This window comes from Dermacentor silvarum, chromosome 5 (assembly GCF_013339745.2).
Source record: "Dermacentor silvarum isolate Dsil-2018 chromosome 5, BIME_Dsil_1.4, whole genome shotgun sequence".
In the NCBI taxonomy this organism is placed as follows: domain Eukaryota; kingdom Metazoa; phylum Arthropoda; class Arachnida; order Ixodida; family Ixodidae; genus Dermacentor; species Dermacentor silvarum.
Window position 1 is genome coordinate 94,591,150 of NC_051158.1, and position 20,834 is coordinate 94,611,983.

The 20,834-nt window shown below is 47.6% G+C and overlaps 1 protein-coding gene across 1 annotated transcript in view; it reads right to left on the bottom strand.

The window, feature by feature from the left end:
- LOC125945903 (uncharacterized) overlaps positions 1–11,324 on the bottom strand; it is a 33,839-nt gene extending 22,515 nt beyond the window's left edge. The window contains exon 1 of the mRNA XM_049668296.1: positions 11,230–11,324. The gene's annotated coding sequence lies outside the window, so the exon portion shown is untranslated. The remainder of the gene's footprint in view (positions 1–11,229) is intronic.
- Positions 11,325–20,834: the final 9,510 nt, after the last annotated feature.

Here is a 20,834-nt window from a genome sequence, read left to right on the forward strand (position 1 = left end):
AAACGTAAGCGCAAGTTAGGACTTTCAAAGCAACTACTCTCACGAAATGTCGAAATGTAATATATCAACCGCGAATATTGGTAATGAACAATTGCTCGCTATATAAATATTCATCACTATATTTGCTTGGCACTGGCGCGTACGAGCAATGTCCCAGTGGTTTCTAAATGAATAGCAGCTTGCAAGGTAAACCTGGTAGGAAGAAAGCGCTTCCTAATACACGACACAATTCAGCGTGTTCTGCTCCGCTATTTGGCCAATGTCGCCACACGGCCAGCAGACCTGAAAGAGAGCGCGAACACAGTCCGCTTGCATGCAAAGTCGCAAAGGAGGGCTGCACTGGTAACCCTCCTCCTCCCGGCTTCGCGCCCTTTCCCTCTACCTCCTGACCTCATCAGTGACGTCAGGGAGGCATTCTTTTGACGGTGAATTATTTCCAGTAGGATATCCGGCAGCCGCCAGTGGTGGATGCGGCGCTGCCGCCGCGTATCGGCATGGGACCCAGCGTCCCATGGGAGGTATAGGGAGTTTCCAGCCCCTGATATCACGGCCGCGCGATAAAAATTCAATAGTAATATGCCTGCATTTAGCGCATGGCCGTTTGTTTAGACATGTCGCGTAGTTGAATCGCACAGTGACATCCGCCGTGTTAGCTTAGCGGTAAATGCATACGTGTTGCGCCGCTAAGCTCGACGACGCGATCTTGATTCCCGGCCACGGCGGCCGAATTTCGATGGGGGCGAAATGCAAGAATACACTTGTTACCGTGTACTTTGATTTTTGTGCACGTTAAAGAACCCCCGGGGGTCAAAATTATTCCTGAGACCCTCCATTACAGCGTGCCTCATAATGATATCGTGGTTTTGGCACGTAAAACCCCCGAATTTAGCTCACTGTACTGTTCGTTCAATCGTGATCCGCGAGGACGAGATCAAGAAAATTATATACCTTTTCCAAACGCTGCAACTTAAATTACTGATTGTGCAGGCGACAAAATGGTCCGCGCGCTACTTGTCTTTTGAGTGAAGGCCATCCGTATTTAATGCAACCTGCGGTCATCGCATGCGTGGGTAAGCGGCAGATCGGAAAGCAGCTGCTCGAGACATGCGCTTTATGTTTGTTGCTTGGCCATGCTTTCTAGGTTCACAATATCCAAGCATGCTTTAAAGTAATTGCCAGCTTCACTCTTCCTGCCAAGAATCTTCGCTTCGTGTAGTAGCCGGCCATCGGTGTGAGCTTAATTTAGCTGCGGCGGGGCATTCGCCCGACGAGAAAGTACATTTGCTTTGATGAGGCATCTATCGCTAATTCTTGCGCTGGTGCTATGGTCCCAAGGTAAGCGCCGGTTACCGTGATCTGGGTTCATTTCGCGGAGCAGTTTGTACGAGCTATATCTCATGAGCAGTGAAAAGCTCACTAATGCAATGAGTTGCCATGACTGCATCTGCATTGAATAAGGCATGATATACATTAAATGTTTATACAGCATGATATAAGGCATTATGCGCATATGTAGTACTTACATCGTTAATTTTATTCGCTTATTTGTGCCTAATGTATGTGTTGTTTATGTGCTGACAGTGCGGATGTCACTCTCTGGAAGCAGAAATGAAAGCAGCCTTGTGTGCGCGCACAGCGACCAACGAAACCAACCGCAATCGTCACCGTCTCTGCACATCTCTGCAAGCATGCATGGCCGCTTTGTGACTGCACCATAGAGAAATAAAAGTGACTAAATTACTGAACTCGGTGTGTACCTCTAGCTCGATGTCGTATAGAATCTTGTTGGTCACCTCCGACACGCGCTTGGCTTTCACTGTCACATCACCGCCCACAATTATTGAACTCCATACACTTGTGGAAGCAGACGCTCCCCTTCCTTGATATTGCCGCCACGAAAAAAGGTGTCGGTGTCGGCAACCTCCTTGAGACCGCATTGCAGTCTTTGCATCGCTGATCAGGAAGCACGCGATCTGCCGCCGTCGAAAACGGAGCGCCGTGAGCACGAGCAGCGAAGGAAAGCGCGGGCCAAACAATGTAAACAAAGCGGAGACTGCACCACGGCGCGACCGCGCTGCTTGACATTTCCACATTGGGGGCGCTGTATGTATAGGCGCAGTATAGGGAGCCTGCATGCAAGCGCTAGCGCAGTAGCGCCTTCGGGCGATCGTTTTCTCGTCTATAACACGTAACGGTAAGCAAGCGGCTCGTGCTCGGAACGCGCTCGGCACGAGCGCGTGCTGAGCGCTCTCGTGTTCGTCGTCGTTGTCGTCTTCCACAGCTGGCTGCGTTGCCGCTCATCATTCCAGCGTAGAATTTCACTTCTGTCGTCATGATAGGGAGGCCACGTTTACGGGGTTATGAGCCATTGCTTAAGGTAGTATGAGCCGAATAGCGATGCATCACTGTATGCTTCGCGCCTCCCAAGGTGTCACATTAGTGGAGCTGTATTTCGCTCAATGGGTCATTTGACGCTCACGCATAAAATTTAATTCACCGCTCAAACCGAGCCTACGACTTAACTCGTGCTAACTGCAATAACTAATAAACACTAAAACAGTAAGAAAGGCGTCCATAATGTCCAAATTGCAGAGGGAGTAAAAAAAAAAAAAAAAAAAAAAAAGATGGATTCACAGCGCACAGCTCAGCACTCGTTTTCAAAAGAAAAACCACACAACAAATATCAAAGCCACATGATGAGTGATAAGGCGCGTTTGAACAATGAGAACACCCTCCGACGCGTTCCGGCAAAGATTAGGTTCGCAGCTGCTTTGAAAGGGGTTGACGTCATTCAAAACCCTCGCGTGAAGTGCAAACCGTATTATGACGTCTGCGAATAATGCGAAGCACGTTCCTTCTCCCGCGTGTGTTTCCCGGCAAAGATTACGGTTGCGTAAGCTACTCCTCCGAGTGGAAAAGTACCCACAGCATAGAAGTCACCTAGTGACGTCACCACGGTCTAGCAACTCATTCAGTTCATTCCAGGCTACCATGGGTAGACCACGGAAAGTAAACACTCCAGAACAACAACGTGAATATGATGTCATTGTGAAGTTATAAAGGCTGTGGTTAAGTACATTTCACTTGTCTCTGGTTTCACTCTTTGTAAAGCCACGTGTCTTAATTAAAGTGACGTCACAATGGGTAATCGTTGTGGGTGTTGTTTACAGCTTCGCTGTCCAACCACATTCACAGCGTGCATAAAAGCCACAGTATTTTCTAGAGGAGAAGACGTGCCTATATGCAGAGTCCTTCATAGTATTTTGTTTCTGCCCAAACGTATTTAGATTTTTAGCAGGAGTCGCTGATGTGCGGCTTTGCACAGCATTGTGCGTGATCATTTTATTGGGAAGAAATGTAATAAATTTTAAACAAGCATTTATAACACTGAAATAAAGTAATAGAAAATAAATTCTGGGATAATAATCCACGAATTAATTAGTGTGTTGATGCACAGTGCCACTCACTACTGATTTCTTTTTTCTCTCACTATTTTTTTAAGTCAGTCAAACATTCGGCCGTAGTTTACTTCATAACTAGACTGACTAAATAAATTTAGACTTTTAACTATCTATTGTTATTAGATATACACCTTGACCCTACGCGCATGCTGCAAAATTTTGCAACATTGGTGAAAGGTTTGTGAAAACAAAAGGGAATACATAAAACTTCAATCTATCATTCCAGTTTTCTTTTTAATTAACTTTTCACACGTCAAGTAGCTCAACCCCCGTTTTCGCTGCCTTGTACACGTTTCTAGCACTGGGCATGTTCCCTGCTAATTTAAGGGTGGACGCGGGGATCAGATGGCGAAAATCGCGAGAAAAATCTGTTTTTGGAAACCACGCGTTTCGGTATCTTCAACGCCTAATATACGCTGTATCAAAATGGTTTGGCTGAAAACACACTAAAAGTTCCCGAAAAAAATTAATTTTTCAGTGCGCGGGGCGAGAAAACAGCTGTAAATCGCGCAAAATCACCTCCGTTCAAAAAGCCATATCTCGTATTTCCCGCCACCGAGTGCCGCCATCTTGGCATAGTACGAAAGCTCAAAGTTTATCCGTTCGCTTCTGAAATCGTCGGTCGTCGCCATCGTGTAACAAACGTACAAGCACAAAAGAAGCGCGGGTCTACTGCAGGTAGTCACACGGGCCCTCCGCAGTGTTGCCAAGTCCGACGAGGCGGCGTAGCCAAAAGCTAGAGGTGTTGTAGCGCAAGTGTAGCCAAACAGAAAAAAAGTGCAAACTATTTCGTAGCCAAATATAGCCATTTTTATTTGCAATTTTATTTGTGTATATATTTTCACACTCGACTACGGCAGTCCTTTTTTCCACAACCCGTCGTAAGAAAATGTCCGTGACGCCGTGACGATCGGCCCTTCACATCTACAACAGCGACATCACGCTTGCACAGAACACTTTTTGGTTGGCCCCAGAAGCTCTCAAGTTCCAGCGAATCGCTGCAGAGGGCAAATCAGTGCTTTTATTTTATGACAGCTAGTACTAAGTTATTATTTCTAGTTATTTAAAGTAATATTAACATAAGAACTGTGCTATTTAGCTGTCGTGAAAACAAAATAATGTTTAGCGTCATCGATCTCTCACGTTATCTGTGCCTACGGCGTAGAAGTTCAGCTGTCCAGCGATCTGCACCGGCGACGTGCTCACAGCTTCTTTTTTGATGAGCTAAAACAAGTCTTTCGCGCTGATATCTCGCGTTATTTGTCTCATCGTCCTATCTTATTTTCACGGTTTTCTTAAATTAGCTTGGCCCGGATTAGCTGGGACACACACTACCTATATAGTGTCAATTTACATCAACCTGGCCGCCATCTTAGGTCTCTAGCACGCCAAGAACATGCGTTAATAGGACAGGCAACAGATGCCACTCCCTGTCTGAATCGGTGTAAGCAGAGCTTTAAAAAATTACTACACAAAGAGGCACACTAGTGTAAGAAGCGCGCAGTCGTTTTCGGTGACGAGCACGTCCCGAACTTGCTCGAAATGGTAAAAGCCGCGACGGCGCACAAAGAGCAATGGTAAGCAACAAATTGATAACAGTGGTTATGCTGTGAAAACCGGTTACTGTAAAAAAAAAAAATGTTGATGGCTAATAAAGTTTTAGAATAGGGGCCCCTAAAATTTGGGGCCCCACAGAGGTTTGCGGGTATTAGTTGGGGCATGCAGGAATGAAGAGTGTTGGAATAGACGTTTTGCGTTTGCGGATAGCGTGTTGCGTTTGCAGTGTCACTACGGTGTCAAAGAAAAGCTGTTATAAATATTAAAATAAAATGTACTATTTTATGATAAGAAAAGTAATTTAGACCTTCGTGTTCTCGCCTTTAATTACAATTTAGAACTTATTCTATTAGCCGCATGCAACTTGTAGCGCTTAGTTTTGAGTTACCAACTTTACGCACCTTCACCCAGCCAAGTCAATCCGTGATAGGCCTACGAGCCATAAAATCGACAATTGAATTCGGAATCAGCGGCGTATAATGAATCAATCTTCATTACACATGTTAGTTGAGATAAAGCGATAACCACACTCACTTCTTCTAGCTTACAAACTTTACGCGTTACCACGAATCGAGCCCAGTTTTGTGCTAGGTTAGAGCCGTCGCTTCGATGGGCGCCGCCATGTTTGCTGACGAAAGCTTTTGGGGTAGCTTTTGGGACTCCCGCTAAATCGATGAAATAGCGTACCCGACGCAAAATCCAAACACAGTTTCCGTCTTGCGCATTCGCAGTAGCTTCGACGCTATTTCTTTGGGGCCCCAATACGTTTGAGGCCCCTATTGCAAATCTCTAATAATTGCTGGGGTTTTACGTGCCAAAACCATGATATTATTGGGAGGCATGACGCAGTAGGGACTCCGGATTAATTTTGGCCACCTCGGTTCTTTAACGTACACCTAAGTACACGGGTGTTCCTGCATTTCGCCTTGATCGAAATGCAGCCGCCGTGGCCGGGAATCGAACCAGCGGCATCGAGCCAGCAGCACGACACCTCACAAGCTAAGCTAACACGGTGGGTGAAGTTTATGTGACGTGGTGCACTGATGTCATCGTGGCAAACATGTTTCGATATTTGCAGAATGAGTATCTGCATCCACGACGTTACGGAGAAACCATCTAGAAGTAAAAGCACCAGAACCCACCTTTGGCTCGGGGTCTCGCTCCCATTCTTTTTATACGTTCTCGCATACTTGGCCCACTTCCCCATGTTTGGATTCTCGTCTCTGAGGAGGATCCGATCTTACGTCTAACCTATCGAAATGAATCTCGAATCTAAGCACGAAGAAAAATTCATCTAGCTGGAAAAGGAAAATGGCAGTAAAGCTTCGCGCCAGAAACGTGGAATAGGTTGAAAGCTGTGCCCGGCGCGATACTTCATCCGGAAGACAAGGCCATGAACCCACAGGAGTGTGTCATCCACCCGTGCTTCCCTTCTTTCATGTCAGCGCCACGATCGCCCGACGGCCCCGACCCTATGATATTGCTCTCCCTTCCTGAGCATAGCCATGTTAGTACAGTGTACTGTGAAAAGCCCACCACTCCCAGGTTCATCCCGGGGATCTGGTGCATAACGGTCTAGCAGGGTGTAAGTTTAAGTGCATCAAAGATAAAAGCCACCAGCTCAGACAACAGCGCAGAGAGTGATGGAAAGGAAGGGAGAGAGGGGGGGGGGGGTCATTTTGCGCGCGCACACACGCACGCGGCCGGCTCAGTCAGCTAAAATACAGCCTTCGAGATTTGCTTCTACCCGATCAGAACCAACTCTGGAGCGTGGATTAGGGCGCCACTTATAATAATAATAATAATAATAATAATAATAATAATAATAATAATAATAATAATAATAATAATAATAATAATAATACTTTATTGACATTTGGTACAGAAACAAATACAAAATTGGCCTGCCAAAGCCTCATTGGGCTTGAAGGGCAGAGCCGACAGACAGCAGACAACAGGAATTCATTTACCTAGGACCACTCTAGTGCAGATATATTTTTTTCCTTTCACGCATACATGCAAACACTAGACGCACGTGTACAGCAGTGCATGAAGAAGAAAAAAAACTGATGGTAATACATATAACGTCACCCAGCCTTACATGAGTTGACCATTCGTACATGCAATGGCAAAAATACAATAATAGATCACCATCATATCCACGATCGCCCGACGGCCCCTAAAATAGCCCAAACAAAGCCAAGTCGCAGATTTTCAGTAGCCCAAATATATCCACATAGCCAACTCGTCCAAGTCGACGCCAAAAATTTTTTCCCGTAGCCCAATTTGGCTATTTATAGCCAAACCTGGCAACACTGGCCCTCCAATGAAAGCGGGCCTCCGATTGGCTGCCGTGTTGAAAGGCGTCTCCCCATCGGTTGCTTCTGTGGCAGCGGGCAAGATGACAATCGCAGTTGTCTGCTTCGCAAACCACGCCGGGGTCTTCACTTGACACGCACAATTCGGATTTCTGAGAGCGCCCAGGTTAGTTATGGATCGTCGCTTGTCGTATAAGAAAGTTTGGATGAAGCACGCCTTCGGAATACGGAAGCGCAAGCCTCCAAGGCGAGAAAAATACGGCGATTAGCGGGATTTAGCGTGTAAGCTTGGGCGTGTTGGTGATTCATTGGAAAAAACACAGCGCAAAAAAACACGGACACGAGAGAGCGACGCGCACACAGCGCTGTGTGCGTGTCGCTCTCTCGTGTCCGTGTTTTTTTGCGCGGCGTTTTTTTCCGATTAGCGGAAAAAGCAGAGGAGCGCCCGACTGAACGTGCCGCGCTATCTTGCAACCGTGGGACTCAAGCAGCGAAACCGACAATCGTCCTGTGGCATAGGTACCGATAACGCAGTGGACGGAACACGCTCCAACGGAGGCTCCCGCGCCTGGGCGTATGGCCGCGCGAATCAGCCGAATTCGCATCGACGCGTTTCGAAGGTCACCATCGCCGGCATAGACTGTGTGCTCAGTTCCTGATCGTTCGCGACTCCCTTCGCGAGGTGTCCGCAACTGAACGGGAGCTCAATTTGATGGACCAGCCAGGCTATGAAATTTTAAAAGCCCACCAAACGAAGAGCAAAGGTGCAAGAAGATGCCTGACAGCACTGATGGCAAATATTATAGCCCTGATGCGCTCTAATAAATCTGCACTGCTTGCAAAACTTTGCAGCCTGCTTTCTCAATTGTTTTTTTTTTTTTTTTTGTTGGTTACCTCGCTCATGGAAAGCATAGCACAACAATGGCTCGACCGATTTGGATCCCGTTTGTTTTTATGTAATTCCCTGAAGTGTGCTTAAGATGACAGTCTTCAATATCTTGTTGATGACTTTTTTTTCTACATGCTATTTTGTGAATGACAAGTTCTGGTACAATTAGTGAAGGTGAACATGATCTCCTGTGTAAAAAAAATGAAGGGGTTAAAAAAAATTTGGAACTGTTGTAGCCTGTAGTGCTCTTTTGAGCAAAGATTAAAACTAAAGGCAGCTCCCTGGCATGCCTCGTTACTGCGCCCAATTTAACACATGTAACATTTTGTGACTTGGAAACTAATCAAGGTATCGTAATGAAACTGCATATTTCTTTATTAAGACACTTTCGAGTGTGGCTGGCAAATTTTGTTGCTCTAGGTCAAAGAACAAAAAAGTTAGCTCTGATCCACACCTCCCCCTTAAGCGAACAAGCAAGCACATTGTACCTGAGTTCGGCAAAAAAAAAAAGAAAAAGAAAAAACACTAGACAGTTTTAGCAGAGCGCCGCTTACACTCCGCTTCACTCAGATTTCATGCTCTCAGATACTGCAGGCAACTGCGTAGATTTCGCATTTGATAAGCGCGTCTTGCCGACACGCGAGCTAAGCGCTATCAATTCGCCTGCCAAGTAGACACGCTGTCACGCTTCGCTCAGTCGGCTTTGTAGCGGAGCGAGGGATGCGGTCTTCGTTCCGCTGCCGGCATGATCGTTGTGCGTAAGCGCAATGGTGTTCCGGCTAATCGGTTGTGTGGAATTTGCTAGCATATACCGTTCTGAGCGGAGCGGACAGCAAGCGCTCAGCTAAAACACTCTACTATCTGTGGTGTAAATGCACTGTGCGGGACACCCTACGCGATAAAACTAAAGTTGATGGCGCCAAAGTTTGCTGATATTGCGAAACAAGGATGCCTAAACTGTCATCAGAAAGGTTGACACCATTGTAATGAAGCCGAATAAGGCAATAAAAATGGCATGATCTGTCTGACAATATGATTGCACGTGAACGTCACCCTTGCGGGTCATCAATTGTGTTCTAAGAAAAACGCTTCTAGTTGTCATGTATTACGGTATTCCTGAAAACCAATAGATCGATGTATTTCAATTTACTTTCGCGCCAAGTTTATTGGGCCGAGTTCCATCACTGCACATGGCAATGGCTACTATATAAAAATAAACAGTGAGAAGAAAATGGCTAGCGGTGTGTAAGGGAGTGTCCACTTATGCGTTTGCTATGTATTGCTATATAACTATTTCGACGTGTAGCACTGTCGTTAATATTCCACTTTAAAACATGAGCAGGGTGATTAAAGAATGTGCTTTCTTTTTTAAAGCAGCAACTTTAGCGGAAAAAATATTGCAGTAAAATCTTCCTCGTGATAATAATATTCAGCTGCTTTTTCTACATCCTCCTTCCAAAACAATACGGAGACTTTGTGCCAGCCTTGTCCCTCCAAATTTTCCGCTCTGTCGATTGTATGCGTGTTTTGATGCTAAATAATTTAATAATTTATATGTGCTAGGGTAGTAACGAAATCAAAATTTTATTTGTTTCACAGTTACAGCGTGGCCAAGAAGAAGGGAAACTGGGAAAAACGGTGCTTTATGCAGCTTTAAAACCACCCAGCGCCCACTGATCACATGACACTATCTTCACGACAAACAAGAACTCAACCTAGCCTCATATAGGCTGAAGGAAAAATGGGTGGAACCCAACAAAGGCGGGCCTCAAGTTTTCGGGCTCGGCCAGCGTACTGGCTAAATTTGAAGTAATCGGGCCCGGCACGGATGGGCCAACACATGGCACGTTCGGACTCGGGTCTGAAAAAAAAAACGTCCCCTGCAGTGCTATAAGTTCGAGTGCTAGAATACAGATTAAGATGCTCAGTAGCTAATACTCCTGACACACGGGCACTCTAAAGTCCTTTAGATAAGGGGACATCTACCGAAAAGGCGTTCAAGCGCAGTGACACATGACAAAGGAGTATCTCCCTCCCGTCAAAGTTCCCTTGCGGGAAAGAAGATCGGGCATACACTTTTCCAGCGGGAAGGTGTATACTCTCGCATACAGCCTGCACAACTCATCAATATAGACGAAAACGTGTTACATAACTACGGTGCCTCGTATTTTTTTACCTTGGCGTTGTTTGTTAAAGAAGCAAGAGAGAAAACATTTACTAGAAGCCGCGCATGTAGATTACATTTATTAAGTGTAGAACCTAAAAAAACGTTTTTTTCCATTTTTGATGGCTTATAATGCGCATATTTGGAATTGGACATGGCGGCGCTAGCGATGTGGTGCGGGTGTTTGAGATTATAGCTAGAGTCAATGTTCACTGTTCAACAAATCGCATTACCTCTAAAAATTAAAACATTTTCCAAGGTAAAAATTATACTTACTGGGCACCGTAGTTATGTCACAGGTTTTCTTCTATTAATGCGTACACCTTTTCGCTCGAAAAGTAGATGCCCGATCTTCTTTCCCGCAAAAGGACTTTGCCGGAAGGGAGATACTCCTTTCTCGTGTGTCACTGCGCTTGAACGCCTTTCCGGTAGCATTCCCCTTAACTAAAGGAATTTAGAGTGCCCGTGTGTCAGGGGTATTAGAAAGGTTAGGTCACTATATATGGCCAGCTCCATTTACAGATGTCATCATAAATCTTCAGTGAACATAATAGTGAGGCAATGACGATGGAGAAAGCTCTAATTATCCTAATACTTCCGTGCATCAATAAATAATTTTATATTCAGTATGGGACGCTACGGCGGTATGCTGAAACGTTTATCCCTTCGCGTGCAATCTACTGCGGTACCACGAAGTCCTGCCATATCACTATGACTCATCGCGTATGCCGCGAAGCTAAACCACTTTGTGACGATGACTTATATAGCAAACCAATTCAATAGTCTCCGTGGACGATCATCTGTATAAAATGGATGGACAAGATACCAAGCGCAGCTCACCGAAATCGTTGTGTGTGGCCGTGGCGGTGTTCTTGCTACAAGTGTGCACTGGGGGGGGATGGGGGGTTGATACACGACGTCGGGATATGATAACAGGAAACCCTGCAGCCAGCGCCTTTATCTTTGCGTGCCTGGGAAAAGGGAACCGGCCGTCGCCGCTATATATACGGCTTTTCGCCGCCACACGTCGCCGCCGGAGTAGGATCACCGTCGCGCCGCGTTGCTCATGGAAATGCTGGCCTTGGCGGCACTCGCAGCTGTTAAATGGTTGCGTTTTCGACTGTATTCGAGTTGTTTGAAGCACAATCAAAACGTTTGTAAACGGAAACCCTGAAGCACTTGTCGCTCTGCACTTTAGAGACATGTGCCGTTCGCTGCTATTATCGGTGTTCGATGTTCTCTCGCGTCGTCTGCTGCGCCGATATGAGAACGCGCCCAGTTCAAATCCAATGCGTGAAAATTGTCCTGTCGCCGTTATGTTCTCTTGTCTGAGAATCGATTTTTGAAAGCTGTGTTTGGCAGCAGCTAATGCTGAAAGCTAGGGCGCTGAATGGGACCCGGTGCGTGCTACCGTCTACCCGGGTAGCAGGCTGCACGCAAGCCGGGAGTACATGCGCTATATAGCACGTAATGTCGTTAGACTGCTTCCAAAGCGGTGCGTGATCGTGCGTTCTCTTTGTAATGTTTTTGAGACTTACATTTGTTGCCAGCCAAAGAAAGCCACAGCTGGCGCCAGAAAATGGGGAGCTTTGCCGTGTGATTCCATCATTCGAGAGCTTAAAGCAATTCAATCGTGATGGTACAAAAACAGCGCGTTCTGCCACGCGCTTCCTTCAACACTTGCCTATGTGAGCGAACAGATACTGTTATTCAAATCTAAAGTAGTAGTGTTCACTCATAACTTGAGCTAATACGATACGCATGAAAAATGCGCCCTGCTGTCAGTGATGTCAATTATGTAACGTGAGGCTCTGCAAAACCTGCATGCAGATTTCACAGCGCAAATAAAGCGGTTCATGTTTTCAAGATCATTGCGTTGCGAGTCATTGTTTACATTGATTGCACCATTTCAACGGAGGACACGAAAGCATTTATTGCGGGGCAAACTCCCACATGTCATAGAAGCGTATGCCACTTTCACGGTTTCGCGTACTTTCGAGAAAGAGGCTTTTTTCCGAAATGTTTAACTGCGTCGTGCCTATCAGTAGCACTGAATGCATAGTTGCAGAGCTTCGATTTGCACAAAGGTACACAACAGTAAGACATACTGAGGCATAGGGAACACGTGCTTGCAAAAGCCGGAAAAAACAAATACACGCGCAAACATATCCGGGAGTCAACGGCGCACCGAGCGGGGGGGGGGGGGGGGGGGGTGTTTCGGGTGTTGTACCCCCCCCCCCCCCTCTCCCATGCTCCCAGCCCCACCAGTCCAACGTGTACCTTCAGCTCTCTGTTCCCATTGTCATTACAATTCAGGAGGTGGCTTGATGTCGAATTTTCCAGATTAACAAAAACACTATATCACTGTCTTGTATTTATTCATTCACTCTGAAATTACTTTGAGTAAAAGGCTGAAAAATTAAGCATGGTCATCATCCTTGGTGTCATTAGTATAATGATTAGGCATTTTATTTGCTGTTCGATTTCTCTGGCTAAAGCAAGGAAATTAGATATTATGCAAAGCGCTTGCTCCCCCCCCCCTCGCAAAAATTTTACCCTTCCCTGGTAGAGATCATGGGTGCGCTACTGCCGAGAGTTGTCTAAGTATGCATAAGCATTATGCCACTTGCTCATCTCCACGCAGCCCGGTGTCATTATCAGTGTTATGACACTTGATCCGGCCAGTACAAACGACAGCGCTGTGGCGACACGAACTGGTGCGGAAGGCGGTGCAAGGTTCATTGATAACGCAAGCGAAGTACTGCAGGTGGCGGCGACATGTGCGCTGATGAGATTCGGATCATCATAAGCCGTTATCGCTGTTTCGCAAAGTATCCGCGTGCCGTATCCGTATCGAACCGTTAGGAACCGTGATCAAAAGACTCCGGCGGCAGCATGGACTGATCAGACGTACTATGGCACCATCGCGCGGAGCGTATCCTGAAAGCGATCTGTGAAGCGGAAGGGGAGTGCCGACTGCTGATAACTCCGCACGCTGTACACTGTCAACGGAAATAACTCTCAGGTGGGAGTATAATGCTTGTCCTCTAGCGACCCCCCGGTTGGGAGTTTATTATGCTCCGAATGATCGGAGTATAATTTTTACTCCGTGCGGGCGGAATTTTTGCGTGGTGCCTTCGGAGTTTTTTTTTCTGTCATTTTTATTTTTTACTTCGAGCTGGACGGAGTTTTTTCGAGGTGCACCGGGAGTATAAAAAAAGACAGGCCAATTTGCGTGGAGAATTTTTATGTAGAGGCTTCGGGTCAAATTCCGAAATATACGCACAAGAATAAGCCAAATTCTGCGAAACAAGTGAACGAGACCAGACAGACCAAGCAATACATAAACACAAACATTTGCGAAACACCCGACGAAGAGCTGTGAAAGACATCTAACGCACACTCGACACACGACAAGAAGCAACCCTGCCAGTATATATAGCCACGATAATGTGGGCCTCGAAACGGCCTAGCGAGCAGCTGTAGTGTTTTCAGAGTTACGACTCACAGGCTCGCACATATGAGATCGGTCTCTCTGAAAACAACATGAAACATAAATCCACACGGAACTGTTAACTTAGAATATTGAAAAAACAACGTTCATGGCATAATTTTTCAAAATTAGAATGCCATTCCGTGAGCGCTGAAGCGACTTCGCACGCTGCCGGCGTCCGCGGCCAAAAAGTAGTGCGTTAGTTACAGTACACAAGAAAAATGTAAGTGCGCGTGCTTCATGACAAAATTAGCTTCATGCGAAAGAATTGTGGCGGGACAACAATTTATTACATGTGAGCATGACCCGTAGCAGCCTAGAGCACTGCACGGGCTCGGGCTTACCCGAAAGCCCGGGCCCGGCCCGGCCCGTGGGCCGGGCCGGGCCGGGTAGAGGAGTTTTTTCACGGGCTCGGGCCGGGCTCGGGCACGGCGTATGCTTTTTGACCCGGGCCCGGGCCGGGCTCGGGTTTTTTGACGCGGGCCCGGGCCGGGCTCGGGCTTTCTGCGAGTTATTCTCGGGCTTCTCAACTGTGAAAAACATGTATTTTTCGGTCTCGGGCCGGGTTCGGGCCGGTTTCGAGTCGGGCTCGGGCCGGGCTCGGGCTTAAGGTAAAGGGGTGGCGGGCCGGGCCGGGCGGGTAACGTAGATTATTTCCGGGCCCGGGTCTCGCCATAAAAGTTTTGATCGGGCTCGGGCGGGCCACCCAATGTGAAAACGGGCCCGGGCCGGGCCCGGGCCGCAAAAATCGGCCCGTGCAGTGCTCTATAGCAGCCTACGTAACACCGAAAATTGCGTAGTCATACATTTTTTTGACCGCACTACTTGCTCTGCGTCCAAGCAATGTCTCTCGGCTGTGAAACGGAGCCATATCGCTGATCTGGCAAACGAATCCTCACGCTCGGAGCCAGCAGGTATGCTCCTAAATCAGTATGTTGGATGGAGCATGATGTTAATGCAATATCCGAAGCAACGACGAGATCAAAACAGAACTGCGCGATAACGATTCAATTCACATCGCTCAGTAAGAAGCTTTATTCACAGTACGTACTTACGTCCTACCGTATTTCTTGGGCGAGGATATCCGTACACAGATTCATAAAAGAGTTGCTTGCACCACGGTCTAACTTACTGGCAGCACAGCACCATGAGGAAGTCGGAATATGGCATTCTTGTGCGGCTATCACGGACGTTGTCGCTCGAACAGTGGCTGCTGTTGCCATTGCTACGCGGCACTTTACACCGGACGTTGTCAGAATATACTCAAAAGGACAAAAAAGTGGTATTGAACACATTGAGGAACACAAGTCAAGGTCACGCAACACGGAAGCACAGCCAGAAACCCGAGCCGACATCACGAGTCAACCGGCAGCTTCGTGGTCCCAACTAAGCCTTTTTCCGCACTTGAAATCGTTGCTCTTGCATTCATCGTTGTCAGTAGAGTGATCACAGCTAATGCACATGAAGATGAGATACAGTGAGCTTCAGGCACGCCTATAACACTTTCTGGAAGGAAGTATAGGAAAGAAAATCGGCGAAACGCTGGCACGGAACGACACTTCACAGATGTAAACAAACCGTCAGCCATGAGCACCGCCGACTCCGCCGAACGCGGCCGGTCGCTGGCGCGGCGCACAGCCTTATGGGAAGCACCACGTGACCAACCTGTTCCGGCGGGGGAGTTTTTTAAAACTCCCTGTGCGGAGTTCCCGGGGAGAAGAAAATTTTGAAGGCGGAATAAAATCACGTCATGTCCGCCCTTATCCTCCCACAGGTTGTGAGCGGAGTGAAACGAGGGAATGCCGTTGTATTCCTCCCATACATCGGAATAAATATTCAAGGATGGGAGTATATAGGGCACATCGCCTTGTTAAAATTCCCATGTGGGGGTATTTTCGTTTACAGTGTATAGTGTTGAAAGCGATTCTTTTTATCGTTTGTACCACACTTGCTTATCTACGGAACAGCAATGATAGTCGCTTGCTGCTGCGGGCTCTATCTTAAAAGCGATCGTCTTGCGTACGCGATGGGACGGACGGATGCACGGACAGTTTTCTCGTTGGTTAAGTATAGAAATGGCATTAAAAAAGAAAGAAAAGAAATACGAATGGAAGTTTCGCACTCTCAGCGCGGCCGGACAGAGTGCATGCGGAACACGTACGTGCAAAAGCCTCAGAAAGAACACGAATGCAATCAAACACGGATGCAAACCCGTATTCCTGGGCTTCGTAGTGTGCGCGGCCGCTCAGCGCCAGCTTCCTGTATTCTGCTCACACAGCGCCGCCACGCTGCAGCGGCGAAGCGGGTGCCCGACGGCCTGAGGAGCGCGTTCGCCCCGGCACTGAAAAGAAAAATTGCCCGCCAATCCACCCTGTGAAGGTGGTTGGAAAGCGAAGCTTTTTACGCCACCCTCACGGTGACTGCGGCGCACTTTATATTTCACACACTACAACGTAACTTTAACCACGGCCTTTATTATTATTTACTTCACAACAATGTTCACTACTGCTTTATGATCGGTGTGATATACACTACTAGACTACCCCATAGTGGGGTAGTCTAGAAAATGAACCGAAGCAGTTACTAGGCTGGAAGGGTTTCGAATGACGTCAACCCTCTTTCAACCCGCTGCATAAGCTTTGCAACAGCTGCAATCAAATCTTACGGACCGCGCCGAGCCTGTTTCCGTTGTTTGCCCGCAGCCCTTATCATCCATCATGTTGGCTCATCACTTTGAAGCTTGTTTTTGTGGTTTTTCTTGCGAAAACGAGCGCTTAGTTGTACGCTGAATGCCTGAATTCAAGTAAGCCATACTGCTATACCTGCAATTGTTAGCGGTTCGTCGGGATTGTTTTTTGATTACAACGACGGACACGACAGAACCCTTGGCTGGTAGAGGTACAGTCAACCACAAAAGTTTGCGGACCACGCGAGCGCGTGCCAGACTGCCTATCCGCGCCACCTAGCGGTACGCCACCTAGCGGCGACAGGGGCGCTCTCCCGGATATGAGCACTCTTGGTACTCGCCTGCCTGTTAATTTTTTATTCCCGTGCATGACATTGTTAGTTCATTGTGTTGACGCAGAGCGCTGTCTGCGATAAGCACCGCCACATATCTGGCTTGATAGCAGTATCGGAGCAATCACTGCAACCTTTGTCGACTGGTGTGCCAGTGGGTAGATAAGTTTCACGAAGCGCTGCGACGATTTTTTTACGCGACGTTTACTGGCGCACTTTGGTTGGCAGCATCTTGGTCCAATGAGTGTTGCTGCTTCTGCGTCTTGAGAGAAAGGGTAGGGAGGTGTTTCACTGTCATCAAAAATAAAGAAAAAGCGGATGCATAGAAAATTTTCTTTCACACATAGGCGCATCTTCGCATCAGTCGCTGAAAACGTAGTAGACTTGCTTCAGGCCACGTGGTGATTGCCTATTTGGAAAGATGCCGCTGCGTGTTCCACTTGACGAAAGAAGGCACATTGTGCGTTTATTTATAGAGGGAATACCTCAGTGCGAAATCTGCCGCCGAACCAACAGGAGCCGGACTGCCGTGAATAGGATTATTCAAGCTTTCCGCGACGATGACAGATTCACAGATATGGAGCGCAGTGGGCGTCCAAGGGCCACGACTGAGGAAGAGGATCGCCTGATTACGGCCGCCATCGTGGCTGATCCTTTTCAAAGTGCAGAGGATATCCGAGAAGCGCTCTCGCTCACGGTATCGTCTGAGACTGTAAGAAGAAGGCTGAGTGAGCTTGGCCTGCAGTCTTTCGTAGCAGCACAGAAGCCCTGCCTCTCAGACAGCCAGCTACAAGAACGACTCATGTTCGCTACAGCAATGAAAGATTGGACAACAGAGAAATGGGGCGATGTCATCTTTAGCGACGAGTCAACTTTTTCCACGCGCTGGGACCAACGGAAGCGGGTTTGGCGTCCACTAAACTGCAGGTGTGTTTACAGTGTATTGGCAGTTAATTCACGAAGCTAATTCTGCATCACAACATGTTTCACGTAAAATGAGCTTTTGGACATTACGAGATTTTTCTGTAGTGGTATTATGTTGAAAACATTAACGATTGTTTCATAGTACTACTTAGTCTGAAGCTAATTAAAACTGCCAGTGGGTCTTTCAGTACTATCTAATGATGTTTGCACGTTTTCTATTGCAACTCTATAACAGCATTATAAAGTTCATACGCAAGAGGAATCACAACATTTTTAGACGCGCCGCTGTAACCCAATTGTATGCTATTTCTTGCAGATATCTGCCTAATTACACACAGAGTGTTCTATCCAGTGGACGGTGTTCCGTGAGCGTGTGGGGAGCAATCAGCAAAGATGGCCTTGGTCCCCTTGTGCGTCTGGAAGGGCCCTTCACTGCGTCACGGTACTGCGACGTCATCACTAGACACCTCGTTCCGTATGCGCTGGACGGTCCCTTCAGCGACGGCTGCTATTTTTTTCAACACGACCGCAGCCCGATCGATAAAGCACGTATCGTCCAGTCATTGCTATAGAAGAACATGCTGTTTGCCAGCTTGAGTGGCCTCCATGTGGCGCCGACTTGAATCCCATAGAAAATGTCTGGGGCATGTTGAAGAAACGGCTGTCCACACGAGCCAACCGCGGCCGCACGGCCGATACGCTGTGGCAAGCGATCGCACAAGAATGGGAAGCCTGCGCGGTCGACCGGAGATTACTGAATCTTTGTACGAGTCGATGCCCACACGCATCAATAAGGTGCTAGAAAACAGCGGACATTTCACTTCCTACTAGATCATTGAGAGACCTATGTTTCATGATACTTCTGTAAATGTCTTGTGAATAAATTCATCCCCTACAGACACGAATTATGATGCACTGTCTGCAAATGCGTCAAATGCGCATGGCATCATTTCAAGACGCTCACTATTACATTCCAAGAAAGAAGACGAAGCAATGTGCTGTTTTGTGCGAGTTTCAGTAAAAAAAATAATTAGCGTATAACTCATTATCTAATTATTCTGAAATCCGTCAGCTTCAATGCTTGCATAAAAAGAATCAACTATTAGGCCCGAAACGCATGCACACTTGCTTTTTCGGTTGTATTCGTGTCGACCGGAGAAAAAAAATACTCTTGACGTTGGTCTTGGAACGCGGCACGTCGAACGATTGTCTAACATGGTAGTGTCTCCAGCAAAGTGATCATCTGCAGCAATACGCAGGACAATGAAGTTAACTGACCGCTAGTTGTCCCATCAGGAAGCGGACGCGAATATGCACACTGAGTTTTAGGTCATTTGAAGAAACACGTGGCGTGGGACGCGCCTCCGAAGTTCGAGTCCCCAAACGAGGACGCCGTGTCGCAAAGGGTTATAAAAAGAGTCATCGCACCCGATTATTTCTTATTTTTCTAAATGTAACCACTATAGCAGCGCGGTGGTTCGGGCTTTGCGCAGCAAAACCTGGGCGCAGGCGATCAAATCCCGGCCGCTACTGTCACTTAGCGATGGGGGAGGAACGGAAAAATTCTGCCTACTGACTAAGCATCTGTGTCCTATGGCTGCCTCACCGCTCACTCACGCACTCACGAAAAAAAAAAACAGCGTGGCTACGCGAAAATAGAACTGATAACAGCCGAAGAATACGCTGTCTGATTACTTGTACTGATATTCTGCTCTCAAAATATAAGCAAGTAGCCCTGGCTAACAAAGAGCGCGTCACGTTGAAAGAGATAGGTAGAAAATATTTGCGCACAGTGCGAAAATAGACAGGCCATAGATTTAAGGAGGTATGCGTCTTCAACGTAGCGCTGCTGTCGATCGCTGGTGACGTAGCGGAAGTGTCGCGAAGAGGCTCTTGGCCGCGCACTCGCGTGGTCCGCAAACTTTTGTGGTTGACTGTACAAAGCTTCGCTTTGAAATAGAGGAGGTGCTGCTTCAGCGTTATCTCAAGCACGGCTACTGGTCAAACGAAAAAAAATCACAGCATATCCACGGGGTGAATGATGATGAGTGGGCGAAGCTCGGGAGGGAATCATCGGATCTCCCGCTTAAGGGGACGCTAGCACAAACGCGTTAGAAACGTGCAGTACTCTCTAGTAAGGGGGAGCGGCCACAGCGTTATACGCAGCCATTTACACATGCCGGAACGTGCACCGCGTTTGCCGACGCCATCACATGACTGCTGAGAGAGTATACCCCCGTATTCATAAACGCTCCTCGACTTGAACTTGACTTGCCACCGCTTTGGGCAGCGCGTTCGAAACGCGTTGAAGGTAAGGCGGAGAGGCCACAGCGTCTTACACCAGCTTCTTATACGAGCCGTAACGCGCTAGCACAAACGCGTTAGAAACGCGCTAGAAACGCGGCCTTTCGTTAATGTTAGGTATTTATTGCCATCGTGGTGCGTGTGTTCATGTCCGCTTCGTGGCGTAGTGGGCTAACGCCGTGCGCTCGGAAGCGAGGGGTCCCTGGTTCGATTCCGCGCTACGGACACAACTTCGGATTTTTTTTCTCATTTTTCCCAGACTGGTTACACACTACTACTACGACGACGGGGACGAACGGGTGCCGCTATAAGGAACTTCGCCCCTAAAAGAAAAAGTTCACAGCATATCCTCGGGGTGAATGATGATGAGTGGGCGAAGCTCCGGAGGGAATCATCGGATCTCTCGCTTAAGGGGACGCTAGCACAAACGCCGTGCAGTACTCTCTAGTAAGGGGGAGCGGCCACAGCGTCTTACGCAGCCATTTACACATGCCGGAACGTGCACCGCGTTTGCCGACGCCATCACATGACTGCTGAGAGAGTATACCCCACGTATTCATAAACGCTCCTCGACTTGAACTTGACTTGCCACAGCCTTGGGCAGCGCGTTCGAAACGCGTTGAAGGTAAGGCGGAGAGGCCACAGCGTCTCACACCAGCTTCTTACATGGGCCGTAACGCGCTAGCACAAACGCGTTAGAAACGCG